This window comes from Cryptomeria japonica, chromosome 10, assembly GCF_030272615.1.
Source record: "Cryptomeria japonica chromosome 10, Sugi_1.0, whole genome shotgun sequence".
Classification (NCBI taxonomy): domain Eukaryota; kingdom Viridiplantae; phylum Streptophyta; class Pinopsida; order Cupressales; family Cupressaceae; genus Cryptomeria; species Cryptomeria japonica.
Window position 1 is genome coordinate 255,327,360 of NC_081414.1, and position 25,974 is coordinate 255,353,333.

Consider the following 25,974-nt stretch of genomic DNA (forward strand, 5'->3'; position numbering starts at 1 on the left):
AAATTATTTGTGGCAATAATTAAAAAATTTATAATTTAAGGTGTACGGAGCCTCCATTCGTGTAGTTTATTCAATGCTAGATGTTGGTAAAATTACAAAAGCTATCCTTGTAATTTTCTGGCCATTTGGCAACAAACAACAAAAATCATTAATAGATGTCCCTGCTTCTTTAATGCAACTTGTAGAAGATTGTGATTTAAGAAAAAAAAATTGTTTTTTCTATCTATTGTAACCAATAGAAACATAGAAAAATAAAATTTAAATATAAATTATAGATTTTTTGTCTAAAATTTGTAATTCTCTAATATGATTGGTTGAACTAGTTAAAAAAGAGAATTGAATGGATGTAATAGTTCTGCCTTGACAGGAACTAATAAAAAGTTCGTTTATTTTCTAGGAACCTTCTATTTATCTTAAATCTTCATTCTTCAATCCAAATATTCACCTTACACCTTATTGGTTAACTTTTCTAGCATCATAATTTATGTGACATCCCTCGTGGATTTCCTACTCACAACATTTATTATGATTATTTGACTTCTCCAAAACTCATTGTAGTCGACTTCCCCTAATTAGTCAATTTCTAGCTACTTCAACATATTGGTGTCTTGCCTTTCCTTTTTTTCGTTCACCATGTGCCACCTCAACTTGCTACCCTTTTCTTCCTCTATTTGATTTCCTTGCTACACAAGGTTCTCTTCTCCTTGTGGCTCCTTACGTGATGCTAAGTGCCTCAATCTAATACCTTTTTTCTAATGTATTTCCCCATCATCTGCTAGCTAGATTTGATGTTAATGTGTTGCTTGTGTTGTTACCCCAAGTGTCAATTAGGTAACCATATAGAACAACCAAACATCACCAACATCATGTGTATATTCAAACTATCTCATTATTCAATGTTAAATGACATAAAATAGACTCGTTTAAGATTAACAAAATCTACAACATTTCGAAAATCATCTTGATCATAGATTGGTCTAAAGGTTCTACTTTAGGATTTTACTATATAGACATTCTTGCACAATCACATTTTTAATAACTTTATACATTTGAATACATATTTAGTATTTAATCAAGTTCTTAATAATTCAAACACAATAAAATCACCAATTATTAGTATGTTAAACATTTAAGCATCAAAATAATAATTCAAGCTAAGAATCATCATAGAATAGAAATCACTATCTAATTTGAATCATTTAGACAAATATTAATTTTTTTATTGATTTAATCCAAGTGATAATCAAGTTGCTTGAAGGAGATGATGAGATTTGGTCCATGACACCAAGGACCCTTACTAACTGATTTCATGATTACATGAGGTTGGTATCGCATCACATGAATAAAGAGGATTTGTTGGAAGTTGTTATTTGCATATGATGTACCTATACTTAGCACATATTGGTTAATTGAAAAACTCCTCATAATAGTTCATTGACATCATCACTATGTAACAAATGTGAATTGGAAAAAAACATTTTTCATTGTGTTTGAAACATTCTCCCATTTATCCATCTATTGCATATCCCCACGTAAGGTAATAGCTATTTCTATTGAAACACCTATGGTTTTTTATATTAAAAGTAGCAAAAGGTGTGAAACCTTTACACTAACATCATGTTGGTAGCATAAACATTTACAACACAAAAATTAATAGCAAATATCAAAAACCATATAGATCTTAACCAGGTATGTAATGCCCACCAAAATACCCTAGAGAAAATAAAGCAAACTAACATACTAATGGAGGTAAAAGAAATTTAAGTAACATCTAATGCAACACATATCAATAATTATGCAATATAGATTAATCATCCATTAACACATAATCTTTATTAACATGAAACATATCACATACACTCATAAACCAATTGTGCAAGAGGAATTAAACATAACAAATCATTAATACCATCTCCCTAGGGTATCTCAATGTCACTACTTACTACCATCATAAGCAATAACAATATAACCATTTCCATTATGACACTTAACATATTTAATCATTAATCATGCACATATGTGTTACACTTAGCTCCTACCTTTCATGATATGCAATCTAGTTATCTTTAACCCAATATGATATCCTTTTCTTTTAAATGCATCATTGAACCTTTCCTCCTTAAGATTCATTTTAATCACCATATCCCAAATGTGCCTAAAACCCTTAATCATTTTCTATTAACATGATCTCTATTCTCCTACAATGATAATGCATAGACATAATTTTCCTTTCTTATCTAATACTCCCATATCTACTCATGATTTCATAATTATAGCATGATCATTTTCCTTTATGTGATTCCTAAGTGCATAATGTCTTTCATTAAACAACTTCTTAAATGTTATACATGGTCCCTTGTTTCTTTCTAACACAACCATAAATATAAATGCCATTAACACATACACAATATCATTTATCAACTACAATTCCTACACTATAGCAATCCTACTTACATAGGTTCTTTTCCACTTTTAATCTACAGGCTCATCTAACTATCATAACATACATGTAATGATAAATGCATAACAATAGATCCAATTACATTATTTCCAATAACTAAGAAATATTCCAAATACTTTGAGATGCACCCATGTCTTATTCTATTACTAGAGTCGTAACCTCATTCCACATTAACTAAAACAACCTATATCATTTCCTTAATGTTAACTATTCATCTTACCAACTACCCATTCATTCTCACAATCTAGAAGTATCCATTTATCAAGAATATCAACCTTTCAATAAGAACATTCATTCAATATTTTCATATACATCCATACTCAAAGATCATCCTATTACAACGTAATTATAACATTTCATTACATGAGCATATAAAGATTTCATCCTACTACTATTAATGTTATTGTAGCTATGGTCAGATTCCTTTAGGCCTAGATAACATAAACGTTGTGATAATATAATTATATTAGAATTATCATTATAATATAATTATTAATATTATAATAATTATATTGGTAATACAATTATTGATAATATAATAATATATTGATATTATATTAATATAATTTGTGGGGCCATCTTGCAAGAGTGGTGTCCCTTGATGAAAGGGCACCTCTCTCATATATAATGAGATGTGCAATCTCATTCATGAAGTGATATGGATATACAATCCAAGTGCAAATCAAGATCATTAGGCAGATCAAATATGAAAGTGCTCGGGGGAGACAATCATGAATTGTCTACGGTTGGCAAGGCAAATCATTGCCCGTGGTTAAACGAGAATTTAAAATCAACATGGTATCAAAGCCTATTGATCTTGTGCCTATTATTGTGTGATGTTAACTGATTACTAAAGCGAACTAGAGATGCTTCTGATTCAGGCACTACAATAGGAGTTAAGGATGTCATTGTCTCCACACCTATCATTCTTAGCAGATACGTTGTGGTTCCTGATTTGAATTACTATGATATTAATTCTCAGAGTGAGTTCCTTCATGATCAACTTTGAATAGAGCGTCCTATTTTGGATAATACATATCTTGATAGAGGATGGAGTGAATGCAAATGATGATAGACATGCCAGGTTGTTGAGTCGTGATTGCTGGAAAAAGTGATGCAATCGCTATTGTTTTGGCCCATCATCGACATTGTGTGGCAACACCTCCTATGTGCTTGAGGCTTTGCTACTACTGAATGGTCCATGTCATTTCATCTAGTACAATTCCATTTCTTGTGGTTTAAGGATATTATTTGGTGCAGTTTCATTGGAAGTTGTGTATTACTCTCATCTTTTAGACTATTGTGTTGGCGTTTTGAAGTGGAACAATCATTTCCTAGCCCATTCAAAGTCTTTGGAGAGGTGATATTTGTCATTGTGCATCATCTATGCTTGAAAGTCAAAGGCTTTGTAAATGATTTTACACTTAGTTTTGATTGCAATACAAATATTGGAGGAACATTGCTGCTATATTTTTTTATCGTTGAAGTTCACTTAACGGCTTGATAATATTAGAATATTGGGATTATTGTTGTTTTAATTATCAGCAATACCCTTCAAATAAGATTGCAAAGGCATCCAATATTTCCATTGTTGGCAATAGAAGGTGAGATATTATTCCCATGATTGGGCTTTATGCAATTGCATCATGGATTCTAAAGGCATCAGACATTATTAAGATTGTAGGTGCTTAAGAGAGCGGTGAGTGTATAATTCACACTGACCATTGACTACAACCAGATTTTGACTAAATCACTTTTCATGGATATAAGGTGAAGCTTGGATGGACTACATCTGATTGGCTGAGGTACATTCATCATTGTGGGCATATTGTAGATTGTGCAGATTGATTACACTACCCTGACACTATGTTGTGGGTTTGTCTTTACATTTGGAGTGTGGTGATTGATATAGAATCAATTGGGAAAGCAAGAGGATTTTGTGTGGGCTCTATCAGTATATCAGGTTGTATTGTGAAGAGTGTTGAGACTAATTATGAATTATAATAATGTTTGCGTGTGAGTCAACATGGGTGCCATTTCTCGTAAGGTATTCTGGAGAAGTGTTTTGGGTTGCATCGACTATTGCTATGCGAATTCTATTCTTTCCTATAGAAGGACTTTGAATCATAGATTCGGGTTGGAACATGTATTCTTTCTTGAGCATAAGACATTGCCTGAGTTTGTGGAGGCTTGCAAATATCATTCTATTCATACTAAAATTGATGAATCGGTGCAGCTATCTCTTACTCAGTGTGAGACTTAAATTCTTAGCAGAAATTTCTCTATGTCTGGTGCATCTTAACATTATTGAGTCATGGCTTTGAGAAATGTCATAGATATTAATAAAAGGGCAGATTTAATATTTCTGGTTGCCGCAAATTTTAGTTGATGCTCTCGCAATTCATGGAATGGTGTTGCTCTATGTGAGAAGCTTGAAGTTGAAAGAAGACCGATGCCGAGTTGTCTTGCTGAAGCACCTCCCAACTTTACTTTGCCTTGCAGATCAATCATTAATTGTACTTGATGATTCTTTCCCTTGTTGTGGATGTGAGTTATTCAAAATTTTTGTGAGCTGATTATATATTGATGATTTTGTGTATTGGTTGCTATATCGATTAAGGGGTTGGTCTGTTGTTGAAAGCTTCATCAATCTAGAGAAAAATATTTTATAGAGTAAATGGAGTTAAAGGAAAAGGATTTTTAAGGCTCTAAATGGAAGCAGAGATCGAAGGAGTTCGACGGAGTCACAAGGGTAATTCACCAGTCGATCATTTTGTTGTCTTATAGAAGAAAATCTATGGAATGGATTTAGTTGTTGATAGACATTGAGATTGTCTTGTACGACTCCAGTTCGTATCATCCGTAGGACACCTCAAGCTATCTTTGTCTAATCTGGAAGAACAAGTTTGAGGGACATTAGTGCCTTCAGAAGTCAATACCCAAAGCTCCAGCAAGCCCTGTACTTTTCCATGGCACATGGGGGACTCATTTTTTCTTATCAGTGACCACTCTTCCTACAGGAATATTGATTACCTTGCTGAATCTTTGACTGGAAAGGATAATATCGACAATATTGATATTGTAGTTAGTGTTAAACGTCCTGCTAGTGGAAAACCAAAGATGCACCACCTAGATTTGAAATCTCCATCAAGTTTGAATAAAGTTGAGATTGCAGATGCCAACGGATTGAAGAGAATGAAGAGTAAATGGCTCTGGCTTCAAGTCATGTCACCTACAAGGAGAAGTGGAAGTTCAGCTCGAATAGCAGTGGATCTATCATTGATGGTCATAGAGTACTTACGAATGCTCACTCTGTAGAGCACTATACATAGGTGAAACTGAAGAATGTTGGTATTTTAGATGTGTTGCATTGGTTTTTTCATTGGTGTCAACATTTGTTAACACTTGTCAACACTTATCAGTACTTGGATATTCTTGATTATGTTCACTGGCATGTTCAGTGATTTTGCATAGTCACTGGCATCTGGTTCACTGGCAAGTTATATTGTTCATCAGCACTTGGAATGACTTGGAGACTACTTGGTTATGTCGAAGACATTATTTGATCACTTGGTTTTGGCGATTTGGTTATTTATTTATTCGGGTTTGCATATTTGTTGTTACCAGAAAATAGGTCCAGGTTATGCACTGATAAGAATATTTATTCCAGATCAGCACGACATGTTATGAAGATGATTTATTATTATTGTAAATCCATTGAGCCAACATGATGCATCACATAATGATTTATTTGTAAATGATTTTATTGTAATATCTATAGTGAGCCGACCTATTCAATTGGTCTTAGGTTATGGTATAAATGTAAGATCTCATTTGTAAGATTGATATGTGATTGGAAAAGCGATTGTAATAAGGTATATGCAAAAATAAGAAGAGCTATACATGCAAACATCATTTGAAGATTGAAGGAAGGTATTTGAAGAAGGTATATCAGAGCTAAACCGGTACTGAATCTAGCATATGAAAATGCTATTTTGTGTAGTACATTATCATTGGATTTAACCATCCAATTGTAGTCAGTGTGACTCCCATTTTTGTGATTGAGCAGTGAGCTCTAGGAAGTTGGCCTTTTTGCATGTACAGACTCCATATTGTACACACATACTATCTACAGTAGTATCATGTGATTGTGGGTAAGGCTTCCCACCGTGGTTTTTCCCCTTACAAGGTTTCTACGTAAAAACATCTATGTTATGTGTTGTGTATGTTATTGTCTTTCTCTTTCATGCATTAATCTTTACCGGCACTACAATTAACTATTCAAACTGTCAACCTGCATAAAGTTTCATTTACTGGCATTAAGCATTAGGTTTTGGTTAATTTAATCTTGGTTTGAATTTATTGGACAACTGATTCACCCCCCCCCCCTTCTCAATTGTCTCTGGGACCTAACAATTGGTATCAGAGCCTAGTTCTCTTTTTGCAGAAGTTTGAGGAGATCCAATGTCTTCTAACTATTTCAGGAAGGACAGTCTGAAACTTTATGGAACCAACTATGGCATATGGAAGATCAAGATGGAGACACATTTGAATTGCATTGGAAAGGACATATGGGATGTTACAAAGAATGGTTATAGTGCTCCTACTCAAGGTCAACCTAATCCACCAAACTTGGCTAAAGATGAGGAAAATAATTGCAAAGCAAGAGAAGCACTTTTCAGCGCATTGTCAGATCAGCAAATCATGGGATTATCAGATAGATCTACTGCTAAAGCTATTTGGGATAAATTGGAAACATTGAATGAAGGAGATTCCACAGTCAAAATTGCAAAACTTGAATGCTTCTAGGTCAGGTATGAAAATCTGAAAATGGAAGAAGATGAAAGGATTTCTACCTTTATGGAAAGAGTAAATGAAATTGTTTTGGGTATACAATGTTGTGGAAGAACCTTAAGTGAAGATGAAATTGTTTCTAAAGTTTTAAGAGCTTTGCCACCGGCATACAAAATGAAAGTTACTGCTATAAATGAATTGAGAACAATGCCTAATGCATCAGTATCTAGAGACACTTTGGTTGGAAAACTTTCAGCTTTTGAACTTGAGGAATTTGGTCCTGTTGCTACTATAAAGATAGATCTAGCTTTTAAGGCGTCATCATCATCTATAGCATCATCATCATCATCATCTAAGAAATCTGATTGGAAAGATTTTTATGCAAGAGAACTTGAAGAAATCAAAAAGGAGAATGAAGAACTGGAAGAGCTTGAAGCACTATTTGCAAGGAAAATACCTAAAGGTCTAGTTGGAAGTAAGTATGAAGGTAAAGCACCATTTAAATGTTTTAACTGCAATAAAATTGGTCATATGGCTTCTAGGTGTCCTAATAGACATGCAAGATTGAAAGAAGAAGGTAAAAGAACATATAAGCCTAACCCTAATTATCAGAGATACAAATTCAAGAAGAATAGAGACAAATCTTGTTATTATGCTGATGAAGGATTTACTCATGATTCTGATGAGGAACCGACAGACAATGGATGGGCTTTTGTTGCTATAACAGAAGATCAACCAGCACCTACTGTTCAACTGGTAGAGCAGGCCTTGGCAGCTAAAATTGAAGATAAGGATGAATGGATCATTGATTCAGGATGTTCAAATCATATGACTGGTGATAAGAGTAAATTATTAACCTTCCAGGAATACAATGGAGGTCTAGTGAGATTTGGAGATGATAAAGCTTGTTCGATCAAAGGAAAAGGCACTATATCTTTTGATGGTAAGCACAATACTGATAATGTTTACTATGTAGAAGGTTTCAAGCATAATATTTTGAGTGTTGGTCAACTAGTTGAAAAAGGATTTCAGTTACAATTCAAGAATGGTAAATGCAAAATCTTAAATAGAACTAGTTTGGAAATTGCAACCGGTAATCAGACTAGAGGTAATATATTTCATTTCAATAACAGTGAGAAAGCATGTTTGATTGCACATATTGATGAAAGTTGGTTATGGCATAAGAGAATTTGTCATGTAAACTTTGACTACATTGTGGAAATCAATACAACTAAGGCAGTAAGAGATTTACCTAAGATTGTTAAACCTCACAATCTATTATGTAACGAATGTCAATTTGGAAAGCAAGTTAGAGCATCTTTTAAGAGTATACTAGATAAATCCAATAATTCTCTTGATTTAATTCATACTGATTTATGTGGTCCAACAAGAACTAGAAGTATACAAGGAGATAGATATTTTATGCTAATTATTGATGACTATTCTAGAATGTGTTGGGTTACTTTTCTCAGGGAGAAATCTGAAGCATTTGGGAAATTCAAACTATTCAAGGTAATGGTAGAGAATGAAACCGGTAAGAAAATCAAATGTTTGAGATCAGATCAAGGAGGCGAATTCACATCTAAGAAATTTAATACATTTTGTGAAGTGAATGGGATAAGAAGACAGTTATCAACACCCCAGACACCCCAATAGAATGGAGTTGTAGAAATAAAAAATAGAACTATTTTGGATGCAACTAGAAGCATGATATCAGAAGAAAATCTACCTCATATGTATTGGAGAGAAGCAATGAATACAATAGTTTATACATTCAATAGAGTTCACATCAAAGGTGAAACCGGTAAGACCCCTCATGAACTATGGTTTGGTAATACTCCTACTCTTAAATATTTTAGAATATTTGGAAGTAAATGCTATATTAGAAGAGATGAGTATATTGGAAAATTTGATCCTAGAAGTGATGAAGGAATATTTCTTGGTTATTCATCTAAGAGAAAGGCATATAGATGTTTTAAGAAAAGATTGTAGAAAATTGTTGAAAGTGCAAATGTGAAGATTGATGAAAAGTTTAGAGGTAATTCAAGGTCAATGGACTCTGAACTGGCAATAGAGATAATCACAAATGAACTTACTATGAGTACACCGATACAAAATGTTGATCTAGTTACACTGGCATCATCTGAGGATTCAACAGTCACTGAAGAACATCAGCAAGTAAAAACACCCAAATATGTAAGATTGAATCACTTTGAAAGTTAGATAATTGGAAATAAATATCAAGGAGTTATGACTAGAGGAAGATTGGCAAATGAAGAGGTATGTCTTATTTCTCAAATTGAACCTACATCTATTAATGAGGCATGTGAAGATAAATATTGGATTAAAGCTATGGAAGATGAATTGGAACAAATTGAAAGGAATAACACTTGGTCATTAGTTCCTTGGCCTAAAGACAAAAATGTAATTGGAACTAAATGGATTTTTAGAAATAAACTTAATGAAGATGGCAAGGTAATCAGAAACAAAGCAAGATTAGTACATGTAAGTGATATTCACAGAAAGGAGGAATTGATTACAATGAAACCTTTGTACCAGTAGCTAGAATTGAGGCAGTCAGACTATTATTGACTTTTGCAGCTCACAAGAACTATAAAGTATATCAAATAGATGTTAAATGTGCATTTCTGAATGGAGATCTTGAAGAAGAAGTTTATATTGAACAACTTGATGGATTTGCTTTGACAGATGATAAAGATATGAATTGCAGGCTAAGGAAAGCTTTATATGGATTAAAGCAAGCTCCTAGAGCTTGGTATGCTAGATTGGACAAATATAATTTGAAGCTTGGATGCACTAAAGGTAATGTTGACAACAATCTATGTTACAAAGTGACTAATGATGACATCTTGGTTATTGAAGTTTTTGTTGATGATATAATCTTTGGAGGAGAAGATGGATTGTGTAAAGACTTTTCTAATAAAATGCAGCAAGAATTTGAAATGTTTATGATTGGAGAGATAAAATTATTTTTAGGATTGCAGATTTCACAGACTGATAAAGGCATATTCTTATGTCAATTTAAGTACTTAAAAGAATTACTAAAGAAATTTGGCATGGAGAACTCTAAACCGGTAAGCACACCTATGATAACAACTAATAAATTATCTTTGAAGGATGAATCAACACCTCTTAATCCGACTAGTTACAAGTCTATGATAGGAGGTTTATTATATTTGACACAAACAAGACCTGATATTATGAATGTAGTATGTATTGTTTCAAGATTTTAGAGTAATCCTAAAGAAAATCATGAATCAGCAGTGAAAAGCATTTTTCGGTACCTACAAGGCACTACAAATCTTGGCTTATGGTATCCTAGAGATGAAAACTTTGATTTATGTGCATATACAGATGCTAATTGGGCAGGAGATGTAGATGATAGAAAAAGCACCACCGACGAAGCATTTTTTCTTGGTAGCAGATTAATTTCATGGTTGAGCAAGAAATAGAGTTGTACATCACTATCAATAGCAGAATTAGAATATGTTGCAGCAGCAACTAATTGTACACGGGTATTATGGATCAAGCAAATGTTGAAGGACATAAAAGTAAAATGCAAGGAACCTATAACTATTTACTGTGATAATATGGTAGCAATTGATATATCTAAGAATCCGCTATTTCACTCTAAGACTAAACATGTTTCTATCAAATTCAATTTTTTAAAAGAGAATGTTGAAGCAAAAGAAGTGAAATTGGTTTATGTGAATACTAAAGAGCAAATTGCAGATATTTTCACTAAGCCTTTGCCTAAGGAGACTTTTGAATATCTCAGAGAGAAGCTTGGAGGTCTACCATCACCGCTAGAGACTTAGACAGTTGATGTTTGTCATCAACCGACAGAATTAACAGAGAAATTTTATTCCGGCTTTGATGAGGAGAGCTACTTCTCAGGGGGAGTAGTTAGATAAATTGGTCAATTGGTATTTTGTAATAAGTTCTATGAACTATTTATATTTGGTTTTGTATTGCTTTGGAATTTGATGTCAAAGGGGGAGAGATATTATGGAAAAACACATTATCTTTTGGGAGAGATTATTCCTGGGGGGGAGACATTATGTATTTTGATTTCTGGTTGATGATCTCTTTGGGAGATTGATTGGTTTTTGGTTTTTGGCATTTCTATTTTGGCACTTTGATGGTTTTTCTATCTTGTGTTGCCATCAATGCCAAAGGGGGAGATTGTTGGTATTTTGGATGTGTTGCATTTGTTTTGTGATTGATTTCAACACTTGTTAACACTTGTCAACACTTATTAGCACTTGGATATTCCTGATTATGTTCACTGGCATGTTCAGTGATTTATGCACAGTCACCAGTATCTGGTTCACCGGCAGGTTATATTGTTCACTGACACTTGGAATGACTTGGAGACTACTTGGTTATGTCGAAGACATTATTTGATCACTTGGTTTTGGTGATTTGGTTATTGATTTATTCGAGTTTGCATATTTGTTGTTACCGGCAAATAGGTCCAAGTTATGCATCGACAAGCATATCTATTCCAGATCAACACATCATGTTATGAAGATGATTTATTATTATTGTAAATGCATTGAGCCAACATGATGCATCGCATAATGATTTATTTGTAAATGATTTTATTGTAATATCTATAGTGAGCCGACCTATTCAATTGGTCTTAGGTTATGGTATAAATGTAAGATCTCATTTGTGAGATTGATATGTGATTGGAAAAGGGATTGTTATAAGGTATAATGCAAAAATAAGCAGATCTATACACGTAGACATCATTTGAAGATTGAAGGAAGGTATTTGAAGAAGGCATATCAAAGCTAAACCGATACTGAATCCAGCATATGAAGATGCTATTTTGTGCAGTACATTATCATTGGATTTAACCATCCAATTGTAGTCAGTGTGACTCCCATTTTGTGATTGAGCAGTGAGCTCTAGGTAGCCGGCCTTTTTGCATGTGCAGAATCCATATTGTACACACATACTATCTGCAGTAGTATCATTTGATTGTGGGTAAGGCTTCCCACCATGGTTTTTCCCCTTACAGGGTTTCCACGTACAAACATCTGTGTTATGTGTTGTGGATGTTATTGTCTTTTTGTTTCATGCATTAATCTTTACCAGTACTGCAATTAACTATTAAAACTGTCAACCACCATAAAGTTTGGTTTATCGGCATTAAGCATTAGGTTTTGGTTAAGTTAATTTTGATTTCAATTTATTGGACAACTGATTCACACCCCCCCCCCTCTCAGTTGTCTCTGGGACGTAAAAAAGAAGAGGGGTTTGGATACCAATAGAGACCAAGTGTGACATTGCATTATTAACTATGAATGATGTTGGATATTGTTAATGTGTAGGTTATCCAATTAGCGATGACATAATTTTTGTGACCAGTGTAGTTGTGTCACGCATTGAAGTTCTTTCATATGTACAAGGTTCCACAAAACTACTAGGAGTGCAGATTGATGCTACTATAAATGTTGGAAATTCTAGTGGACCTACATACAATGGTAAGGGCTAGTGTGTGGGAATAGCATTTTAGTCTCTCAAACACAAAGATATAGAAAATATTGGATATTTTATTCCAACTCCTATTATATGCATTCAATAGAGTACACAAGACAACCCAAGAAGCACAAGAGATTGCATTCAAGGAAGGAAGACCTTGATAATTGCTGCCATGAAATTGAGTTGGTGGCTGAAAACATTTCTTCGAAGAGGAAGAATCAACATTCAGAGGGAGCTTGATATTTCAGCTTCAGAGGGAGCCTGACATTTCATCAAAGATAACCTTGGACAAGGATGTCAGAAGGTTGATATATATTTTAGAGGGAGCCACATCTCATGAAGATTTGTTAATGCATTCTTCTTTGTGTGAGAGAAGTTTGAGGTATTAGCCCTTATCATGCATTCTTCCATGTGAGATAAGTTTGAGGTATCAACCCTTGTTGAGCATTCTTCTATGTGAGAGAAGTTTGAGGTATTAGCCCTTGTTATGAATTCTTCTCTGTGAGAGAAGTTTGAGGTATCAGCCCTTGTTGTGCATTCTTCTCTGTGAGAGAAGTTTGAGGTTCCAGCCCTTGTTCCACCCTTTGCCAGTAGGTATGGTGGATTTCATGTGAGAGACTTCATGATTTGGAACTTGTTCTTGTTTCCACCCTCTGGGAGTAGCCATGGTGGATTTCATGTGAGAGACTCCATGACTTAGCACTTGTGTTTATTCACCCTTTCGGAGTAGCCATGGTGAACGTCATGATGAGATGATGACATCACATTGAGTGATTCTGTGATGAGCACTTGTGTTCACTTTCATTTCCATTCATGGGAGTAGCCATGATGGACCCACCCTCTAGAAGTAGCCATGGTAGATATCTCTACATAACTCAGATATCAAGAAGGATTCCTCCCTAGCTAAGAGGGAGTGTTAATGTTATTGTAGCTATGAGTGGATTCCTTTAGGCCGACATAGATAACATAAAGGTTGTGATAATATAATTATATTAGAATTATCATGATAATATAATTATTGATATTATAATACTTATATTGGTAATACAATTATTGATAATATAATAATATATTGATATTATATTAATATAATTTGTGGGGCCATCTTGCAAGAGTGGCATCGCTTGATGAAAGGGCACCTCTCTCATATATAATGAGATGTGAAATCTCATTCATGAAGAGATATGGATATACAATCCAAGTGCAAATCAAGATCATTAGGTAGGTCAAATATGAAAGTGCTCATGGGAGACAATCATGAATTATCTATGGTTGGGAGGGCAAATCATTGCCCTTGGTTAAACGAGCATTTAAAATCAGCAGCTACGAGTCCTAATACTTATATCCACTAAATGAAAGTTACATAGATACATTTACATTATCATCTTAATTACTATATCAAATTTCCCATTCTTTTCTATCTTAAACATGAACATAAATTCCTATTACATGGCCTTGATATCAAAACTCATGAATCCCTTTACGAACCATTACAAGATAATCTACAATATATCTATTAACATGAATTGCATTCCATTTCAAAGATAATTACATTTCAATACATCTCAATATCCATCTAACAAATCATAGACCCATTTCCTAAACATCATCTACTATATAATTACATGATCATTTCAACAAGAGCATAGCTCTCCTAATACATAGTCTCATCTATAACTTTTACAATATGACCATATTACATAACCCATGATATTAATTATATTCATCTTCTATAATAATCATCCATAATCCACAATGAAGAAGAATACACATCCATGCATGAAGAATCCAAGAAGATATCCCAATGGTAGAAAGGCACCAACCACCCAACCATGTGGAACCAAAGGAATCACCCCCCATGCTAGGAGATGACACAAGGTCCCAACACACACTCTAGACCTAAGTTGACACTAGACTACTAAAGAGACTCAAAAATGGAGTAGCACAACCACACAAACACAACAACCAATCACATGATGACCTCAAATAGAAACTCCTAGAGGCATAACAATAATCAAGGAATAAATTCAAATCAAGCAAAGGACACATGTAGGAGTGGAGTGTCATCACATGCTATCCTCCAAATATAGAAACACAACCCTTCAAGGCATAACCCCAATAGACATATGGAGCCATCTCAACCTATGAGAGAATCAAGGGAGATTGACTTGACACCACAATGGCCTTCCCAAGCTTATCCTAAAACATCCTCCCTAGGATCAAGTCTTGGGGCTCAACTATTAACTATCTTGAATAGGTGAATCCTAATTACCCAACCCATCTAATTCATTATTAATGTTATCACTTGTTTATAAATAAGAAAAACTTCCAATGTGCCTTGGCAATCTAGATGGGAGGCTTATCAACTCACCGCCTATCCCTCACGATCCCAGTCATCACATGGAAGCCCACTCCCCCTAGCATGTTCCAAAACAACAATAATAACAAGGAGGCTCTAATTCAACATTCAAGAATGATCCATAAACAACATCACATAATCATGAAGCATCAATAACAGTCCAATGCCAACAACATCAATAAACCAACAATAAGCCTCATATCAAAATAGTGCATCAAAAGCCATATCAAAGTTGTGAGGCGCTACCCCGACTCAGTTTGACATTTTCAGTTATTTGCATATTGAGACTATTATGGATGCTTTATTTTATGCTTTATGGACTTAGAACTTATATGATTCCATGAATTGGATCACACTGACATGTGTTGATGCTTTATTTTATGCATGATGATTATGAAACTTTAGATATGTTACTAGAATAGAATTACATTGTGATGGTGAATGTCATTATTGGAAATTTGTAGGATTTCATTTTGATGATAGAAAAATGATGCTTATTTATGAATGGTTCAATTTTGGAAAATTATGTTAATTGCTTATGTGAAATCGAATTTGAACGAATGAGATATTGAATTATTGTTGCCAAATGTATGAGTGTTTGATGTGCAATGAAATCCATGTATTTGATTATGTATAATTGTGATTATTTGGAATTACTAATGTGTTAATTGAGATGCGCAGGAAAATTATCCATGTGACCATGGAATTTATATGGAGAACCAAGCCTAGACCAATGTACGTTTGTTAAGCCGGGAGTTGTCTATTTGGAGAGACAACACCCCATTGTAATGTATTTTATTTGTGAAGTGTATGATGCTTGAGTGTTAAAATTAATTTATATGTATATGTGTAATCCTACAAGAGACAAATTCCATGTGTGATTTTTATATTGTATTTTTATTGTGTCACTTGACACATGTGCTGATTAGTGTCATTGATTTTGACTTGTCTCTTGGAGGGAGTTTTGTTTCTACCAAAGCCATTCAAAAACATGAGTGTGGTCCCAAATTTGCCTTGGGTAGGGAGTCTTGGGAGTGGTCAACTCAAGTTTGACCCGTAGGTAAACTTCAGTTGGGTTTCCAAAGGGTTTAATGGACTCCTAGGGTCAATTTTAGGGCTTTTCCAAAGGTCCAAAGGGTATACCTATGGGTTAGGGGTATTTTGAAACATGTGGCTTCTCCCATGTGACTATTTAGTCACTTCAAAAAGTGGTGTTTCCAAGATGAACGAAAATTCAACTTAGAAAGTTCCTCCTAGGATAGACAACCTTCCCTTTTGATGTCAAACTCTCTTCCCCATCTTCTTCCACCTTTTCCCTTTCCAATTTTAGAAATGTGTAAGAGTTTGGGAAGGGCAACCAATGGGAACTCTCACCTCACCCAAGGGGTTGGGAAGTGTGTGAGAGGCCTTCTTAGGCAAGGATTGGAGACTTAGTGAGTAATCACCCACTCTCCATTTTTGGAGATTATGCTTTGTTTTGAAAAATTAGTAGGAGAATAGAATTTTTGGTGGAATTTGGAGGAAAGTTTGTGTGGAATTGGGCAGCTCATCCCCAACTAATTTTAGCATACCTATTGGCAGAATAAGGTTGGTCTCTTTTTATCTCCTCTTGTTATGTTGTTCATGTTAGTTTATGTTGTTTTGTTGAAGGAAAGAGATGCTTGTAAAGAAAGTGTTTTATGAAGTTTTTTGTTGAAGTAAAAAAAATGTGTAGTTTTCATTTCCATGTGTTTTGTTTTGTGTTCTTGTTGTTTTGGGAGTGTCCAAGATCTCCTACTCTTGGGAGGGTAGGAAGATCTTGGGGTGGAAGGAGTATGACAGCCTTGGGTGAGAGGCTCTCCTTATGGAGAGTGATCTCAAGGGTGTCCTTTGTGACCCTTGTTGCATAGCCTTGTGTATGCATTTGGGGGTCATAAGGGGAGTGAATATGGCCTTGAGCCTTTTGCGGGGGCATAAGGAATCTGGAAGTATTTTGTTGCATTTGTATTGCCATGAGGTGGCTTGTGTTGTATTTGGCTTGCAATCTCCCCATTGGTACTTGGTCCACTTCCACCCATGGAAGAATCATCATGAATGTGGTGAAAGTGTAGCTTGGGATGGGAAATTTGTATGTTGAGTGTCTTCCTATGTTTGTTGTGGAGTTTGCTTGATTGTAACCCGTCTAGTGCTTGGTTCTCCAAGCTCGGGGGTGGCTTCTAGTAAGCCTGGGCTGGGAGGTGAGCTCTCCATGGTCAAGATGTGCTTTTATTGCAGGTTGCATGGGATGGGAAAAGAAGGATTAAAAGACTATGTTGTTGTTTTGTGTTGCAGAAAAGTGTTTTAAAAAAAAAGAGAAAGGGGATAGATTCAATGTTGTAGTTTGTATAAAAGAAGAAATGTGAGCATTTGTAGTATTTACTTTCAAGAAAAGAAAGTGTTGTATTACATTCAAGTTACTATGTAGAGAAAAACATTGTTGGGATTTCAAACCCATTTGTACTCATGTTTATTTTGTATCCATAATTATTTTGTATCTACCTTGCTAATGAAATACATAATGTCTTTCCTACTCTAGTTAGTTTGCAAATGAAGAAAGCAATGCATTAGATTGCATGTAGATTTTCATGTTTTACAAAAAGAAAGAGAAGTAAATGCATTATTATGAATTCTGCAAGTAAATGGAATTTATTGCTACATGTTCCTTATAATATTATGCTGCTGTAAATTTAAGTAAAAACAGTCATTTATTTTCCTGTTTATTGCAGAAATGAAATTTATTATAATAGTCTATTCTTTGCAAAAGAAAAAAAAAACATTTAGCATTTAATATTAGCATTTTGTTACAAAGAAAAAAGGAATATATATTAGGGAATCCCTTTAAATGCATTTTGATGATTTACAAAATAATATTAAACTCAAAAGGAAAGCCTATATGGGATTATATATAAAAAAAGTAAATGGTAGCAAAAAGAGATATATATAAATATTTTTAGCTCCTTAAATGTTATTTTGATAATCTGTTATACAAAAAAAAAAGAATATTTACAGCTCTGATAATACTAAATAAAAGAAAGAGAGATCTGATAGACTTGTTAAACAAGTCATTTAAAAACATATATATATATATATATATATATATATATATATATATATATATATATATATATATATATATATATATATATATATATATATATATATTATTTAATGAGAAATCTGCCAGTATTTAAACATTATAACTATATTTATCTTTCCTTGTGTGTATATATATATATATATATATGTGTGTGTGTATATATATGTGTGTGTGTGTGTGTGTGTGTGTGTGTTTACATTTTAAAAAAAAAAGAAACAAAAAAGAATTTATCGCGTGATTTTAAGTTCGCAGGCAAAGTAGGGTTAGGGAGCCGAACCACTGTGGAATCACAGTGGCCGGCGGTGGCGCGGGAGGCGCCCGGCCGCCACTATGGTTACCCACAGTGAGTGGCGCTCGGCCGCACTGTGGGTAACCACAGCGGCGCCCGGGGGAACCCCCGCCCACTGCACTTGCCGCCGCTCTAAAACCCGCCGCTCCGCCTTCCTTCCCCCCTTCGCTCGCCCCTCTGTCATTACTCCGCCCGCTAGCAAGGTTAAAACAAAAAAGGCGGCGCTCGGTTTTTGGTTTACTCCGCTCGGCTCCTCCTCTCTCCGCCTCCTCTCTTCGGCCCGGCCAAGGGTCGAGTTTGGGCCGCTGCGTCCGAACCTGCACTCGCACATACACACCACTCACAAACAAAAAAAAACAAACACACACAGCTCGCACACTCAAAGAATAAAAAAATATGAGGATGATGTTTTCTCCCACAAGCCCTAACCCTATTTTCGGGTTAGGGCAAACATGTTTAGTTCCTTTAAAAAAAGAGAGAGTAGGTGTGTGTTGGGAATATTTTTTTTGGATAACTTAATATAACAAATTTAAAAGCTCCACCCCTCCCTTAGAATACAATTATATACTATTGTATAAAATTCATAAGTAAGTAAATATATATATATATATATAGATTGATTTTAGTATTTATTTGGAATTCAAAATTATTAGTTGAAGAATTAAGTTTTGTAATTTTTTTAAAATATTGGGCAAATGCAGATGAATTTATATAAGGAGATTTTGAATACTTAGGCAGATGAGACAAAAAAAAAAAATATAAGCACAATGATATTTGTAAGGGCAAGAGGACCCTTTAAGCGATAAATTATATTGTATTTTTAACTCCTGGGGAATTTATTTTTATGAGGTGGTTTAATTACTGGAATAATCAAATTTATAACTTAGGTGGTTTAGAACGATAAGATAAATTTTGAATAATTTAAATTGGAGATTTTTCGTTATGCTTGAAATTTTAATCATTTATTAATGGGATTCATGATAATCTTTTTGGGAGAAATTTTAGCTCGTAGATGACTTAGTTAACCTTATCGCTTAATTGAACTTAATTACCTGATTTACACAAAAATAGTTAAGACCAAACAAAGTTGTATTATTTTAATTAAGTAAGTCGTTAATTAGTCAAGTGTTTTTTTAAAAAAAAATTATTCCGTTCGTGCCCAAAAGTTGGGCATGACAAAAGTCAATCAAAATCCACCATAATCATGAAATGAACATCAATAGTAAGGCACATCAACTTACTGGTGTGTGTGTGTGTGTGTGTGTGTGTCTGTGTGTGTGAAATTTGGAATCTGTATCTTAAACACAAACACTCAATAGATCATTGCATGCATGGTTAGTTGATCAAAATCAATAAATACAAAACCATAACAAATCGACCAATTGCCTCCTAAAAGATGCGAGTATAGATTTTCTCTTAGATCTATTTGAGCAATACCAGTGACTAGACTACACTAAGACAAAGGATTTAATCTATATGAATGTAGGATTAAGCAAATTAAGCTAGATGGATGCAAGATTAAGCAAATTAAGCTAGATGGATGAAAGATTAAGCAAATTAAGCTAGATGGATGCAAGATTAAGCAAATTAAGCTAACATGATTAAGCAAATATGCAATAAACTAAGATGCAATATTCTCAATCATTCTAGAGAAAAACCAGCATGATAACAATAAAATCTTCAACCTCCTTGATTGAGAGATGAGAGCCTAAATTTATAGAAAAACCAAAGAGAAACCAACGGTCGAGATTGCTTGATGATGAGCGGTTGAGATTCTCCAAGAGGAAGCACAATCCAGGTGAATTGATGTGATTGGCTACTTTCTTCAGATTTGAAGGAAATAAGATTGAGCTAAAATTAAGATAAAGTCAAAAAAACTAATTTATTCCATTTTCCTTTCTTAAAGAAAGCTTTCTTTGATTTATTCTCTTTTATTCAATTTGTTCCTTTTTTGAAATTTCTTTTTCAAATTATCCCAAATTAATTCCTTTTTCAAAATAATTCCTCTTTTGTAATTTAAATAGCAAATTAATTTATTAGATATGCTAGGATATTTAATTAAATAATTAGGATAATTGATTAAAGAGATTTTGATGATTTATTTAATTGAAAAGATTAATTTGCCATGTGACATTGATGATTTAGGAACTAATTTAGGTGCTCAAAATTGATTTAATTGCCTTTGGTTAGGACCTTGGTGATGTAGTCTAGATTAGGGGCCCATGGTTTAGATGACCATTTTTAGGTTATTGCATTTTTCCCTCTTTGAATTGATGTGCGAGCAACACATTGATTCAAAGAATAGTTGATGTCAAAGATATACCAGTTCTGAACTTGATGGATCACAAATGGATGAAGAGCAAGATATTCAATTTGATTTGAACTAATGAAACCGGACAGATTGATCAAAGTCATATTGATCCCGAACTTGATTGAACTAGGACCGATGAAGAGTGAAGATACCGATCTAGAACTTGGTTGAACTAGAATCGGTTGAGTGAGGAGATAATACTGATTCTAAACTTGATTGAACAAGAACCGATTAGCGAAATAGAATGTCCAACTTGATTTGATGCGATAAAACTGAAAACCTATTTGGATTGAGTGTGTGATCACTATCAAAAAGACTCTTTAAACCCTTGATTAGGTTTAAACAAATAACCAACTTGATGAGGTGCAATGAAACTGATTACCGTTAAGAGACTGATTCAAATGAAGACAATATCAACTTGATTTGGTGCAATGAAACTGCTATGCCCCTAGAGATTGATTTGATTTGAAGAACCTCAACTTGATATGATGTGATGAAGTTGAGATGCCCCTACCAATGAGGTCTTGTTTGATGAGATTTGATTGATATTCAATTAATCTTTAATTGAAAGGATTTGTTGCTTCTCTTTTGATGAAGATTTGAAAAACAAATCTTGACTTTTGATTATGTAATCATTGATAATGATGATGTAATAAGTATGCTCCCTCAGGAGAGAAATCAAAAGATGGCGAGATACCACAGTAATTTCAAGCAATTCGAGTGATAAAAAAATTTAGCGATGATAATTTGAGCACAAAGAATGATTTAAGAATTTATTCGAGATAAATTAAAGGACTTCTGAGTTGATTGGAAAATATTTGAGCGCAGAGTGATGCAAAGATTGAGTTGAAGATGAATGTGCCAAGTGGTCAACATTGTGATAATTTGAATAGAAAATTGACATCAGATTTTGATTTCGATCCCGAAAATGTGATAAATATGATAGTTCTGATGCAAATGTGAATGCCATGAATTTTTTTCTTTTTCAATGTGATAATATGGATGCAGATGAATATGCAATGGATTCATGGATCTATATGATATGCTCATGTATGCAGCAAACATCTCATGTAGGAATTGTGATGTCAATACATAGGTACTCAATCATGTCAAAGATGATGATATGCAGTTAACCACTTGGCAAAGAAATGATGATCGTTTCATATTCAAGATTCATTTAAAGGAAAGAAAAAGGAAAGTTATCATGCTGAAATTTTTTGAAATGCACAAAACTTAGTAGGAATGCAACCTAAGACCTTAGTCACTGGATTTGTTATGCTATTTATCATCACTGAGCATTTTAAAATGTCAGAGATAGACATAATCACCAAGGCATATTGAGTCAGGGTGACCTGAATGTCATGTCCTTTTGATTTAGCAAGTGAACATAAGTACCAAGGCATACTAAGCCAGGATGACCTGAATGTTACTTACGTGCAAACACACCAGACAAAGTAGAGTTCCTTTTCTTACTATGCAATAGTGATTATCTTGTCCACAATGACCCTTTTATCATTCCACTAGTACATTCAGAGCTGATTTTCGACGGTCGTTTGTCGGATTTTCGACAAATTTTCGTCGGAGTGTCAACAAAATCCACCGTCAAAAATTCGGTGTCGGATTGGTCGATGATGCCATGCCCATCGGAAATTCGACAATCCAATGCACTCTGTCGACGGTCAAAGAAGTCGCTGGTCGAAAGCTTGGTATTCGTCGTAATTCCGATGATGATCATTTTTATAAAAAAAATAAATATAAAAGAGCCATCGAAGGAAGGAAGTTCTTTCAATTTGTTTTAAATCCTAAGGGGTTCAGGGTTTAGGTTTTAAGTCACTTCAATACCTGAGAAAAGCCCTTTTGGTTTCTAATTTGGCATTACTTTATTCACTTAAGCGATGGGTCTATTTATCATAAAAGTGTTCTTCCCTTGTCATTTACCTAGGCGGTCCCTTTAAATATTTTATTCTTGTTTGCTTTTAATCTGCCTTTTCTAATGTCCGTCGGGCCTTATAAGTATAATGCGATTTTCTGTTGATCTGACAGCCCACATTGATTCGTGACCAAAAAGTGCTCGAAACTTAGTTTCTGTGAAGTAGCGAAAGGCGAAGGTGGACCTGACATATAGGTTTGGACCAAAGCTAAACACCGATCAAGTTTCATCTGATCGGACGGACAGTGTGGTTTTGTGAGATCAAGCTGAACGTGTTTTAACCTTCATGCAGTGGTGAAAGGGTTTGGTGGGTCCCAGAGATAAGCAGTCTTCTTTGGTTAAAGAATGATCGAGTTGGAAAAAGATTAATGGCTTCTCGTTGTTTCGTGGTTGGGAGATGCACGAGCTGTACCTTCAGCGAAATAGAGAAAAGGTGGAGGGTCCCGCTAAGAGTGGTAGTAAATATGGTAACCCCAGTTGGCAATGGCATGGCGGTGACAAGGCACTCAATTGGTGGTATGCAGTGGGTCTGGGCAAGGTTGTCATAAAAAGAGTAAACAATGAGCAAGTTCTTGAGATCTAATAGCTCGCATGAATTCGCGAAGATAAGATGCTAGCAAGTTAGTCATAGCGAAGTAGCGAAAAGGCCAATGGGCCCAAGGGATAGGCATGGCATGAAGTTAAAAGCAGATCAGGTTTGTTTTGATCTAATAGTTCTTGTGGTTTCGTGGCTACAAGCAAAACAAAGAATAATGTTCGCGAAGTTGCGAAAGACAGGTGGAAATCACATGGAGGAGTGACGTGGCATAACAGCTGTCGCTTTTGTAGAGCTTGATAGTAATGTGTCGAGTGACACGTGGTTTAAAAAAGTGCTTGAGGGCCCGCCTAGGTGTAACCAGCAGTTATGTGGGAATAGTAAAAGGGAACACGTGGCGGATTAAGGGTGGAACCAAAAGGAGTTTCCAGGGCTAATGGCCGACTGCCATGTAGCATTTATTAACCAGAGAACAAGTGGGGTAAGTAATTCCTGGATAAAGGGCCCACTTAAAAGGCATTCATCTCAAGATTGATCCAATGCTTCTCATTGTTTCGTGACCTGAAGATGCCCGCAGCTTAACCTCAGCGAAATGGCAAAAACCATTAGCCGTCAAGATGAGGTGCGGTTAGTTAAAAGGATTGACGGTCCCGGTTGGAGTTAAAGGCCGAGTGATTTGAGTTTGATCTAACGCTTGCCATGACCTCGCGAAGGAAAAGTGCACGAGTGTTAAACTCCGTGAAGTGGCGAAAAGGAGGTAGGGCCCGACACTAAAGCAAAGAGATTAAACAGAGATAAAGGCGATGTAAGTTCTTGAGATCTAATGACAAGCGTTGTTTCACAAAAGAAAAGAGCACGGGTTTTATGTTCTGTGAAGTAGCGAAAGAGCAAAACAGAGGAAAGACTTAGAGAAATTATGACCCGTTGGAGCCAGTTTTGAATTCGATTTAGCGAATTCAATTCTGAAAAAGAAAGCCGAAGCATGCGGAGTTAATTTCTAAAAACTTAAATGCAAACTTGCCCTTTTGAGTCTGCATCAACTTGATTGCTAAGGATTGTTTCATCGAAATTTGTTGCAGAGTGAATTGTTGCAGAGCGATTTTCTTCAGGCAAATAATCAGGTTTCTTGTGTTTTTCTTGATAACTCTTGGTTTGTTCTCAAATACTATTGTGTGAATTACTTCATTAGAGGTCTGTGCTAGCTTCTAGTGGTATAATTGTTTGACCAGAATGGCACCTAGAAGAGAATTAACAAAGAAAGTGAATTACCAGGACTGAAATATCTGTGATGATTTTTTAGAGCAATTAACCATGTCCACCAATGCTGGGGCTAAGGCCAAAGAGCTAGTACCTAAGAACCCTCGTCTAAAAATTGGAGATGGCCTTTATGATAAGGGTAATTGGTTGAGGGACCTTGAAATAGGATTGTTAGGCTTAGGACTCTTCGAAGTCAGTTTTGGGCAGAGGAATTCCCTAGCTCCTTTGAATGGCATATGGGAGCAGGATGTAGGAAAGCTTGTGGTCCCAGGTGTTTTTATGGATGTGGATCTGTTAGCCCTAGTTGCATAGAATTATGACTCTGTGGCAAGATGCATCAGGAACATAAAGGGATCAGTCTTGATTGAGATAAATGAAGATGAATTCAAGAAAGTGTTTAAACTCAGTGAGTCCTCCAATTTGTTAGAACCTATTGACTTTGAGTCGTTAGCCTAGGTTTACAACACACAAAGGGATCATCTTAGAAGTGGCCCATTGAAAGAATTATTTGTAAAGATTGGGAGGTTAACAGTTGTAGGCCCCAGCACAATGGAACCATTCTCTCTCAACCTATTCACTCTGAGAGCTAAGGGTATGTATTGGGCATTATGCCAGATTTTTGGAGAGGATGCTGAAAAGAATATGCCAACCCATTATATGTTAATGATTGCACAAATTCTAAACCCCTCCCTAGCAATAACATTTGATTATGCCTCATACCTTGCTGATGCAATTCATAAAGGGCTAATAGGAATCAAAAATGGTAAGGTGGATAGGCCATTTGGATGGTACTCCATGTTAATGCATATGTTTCTGTTCAAAGGGGCTGATTATTTTGGAAAGGAGATGGACCTGATTAAGGTCAAGGTTAAAGAGGAGATGCCATTGCAATTGTGGAGTACTGTTCTATCTTGGGATAGAGAAGATACAAGTTATTTAAAGTTTGATAGATGCTTTGCATCTAAAATTAGGATTCTTATATGCAGAGACAACCCTAGAATTCCTAAGGCTCTTTTGGAGTTTCTTAGACCAAAGGAGTTTGCAGAGGATATCAAGATTGTTCACATTTGGGGAGACATATATTTGTACCCTGTGTCTATTGTTTTTAGAGTGTTTGGATTTAGAGTCACCCCCTTTTTACTACCCTATCAAGTCCCATTGAAGATAGGGATTGCAGAAGTCCTGAGACAAATTGGGGGAGTACAAGAAACAGAGCTAACCAATAGAGGTAAAGGGACTATTTTGCCAACTATTACCATAGCTCACCATTTTGTGATCACTAAGGGTGGATGGAGATTTTTTGAAGAATTCTTTAAGCCATATAGGTTGTCTACTGTAGTGTCAAGATGTGCAGACCTCGAGGATTTTTTCAATGGCATGTTCAGAAAAAGAGCAGTGTGCAGAGGTAG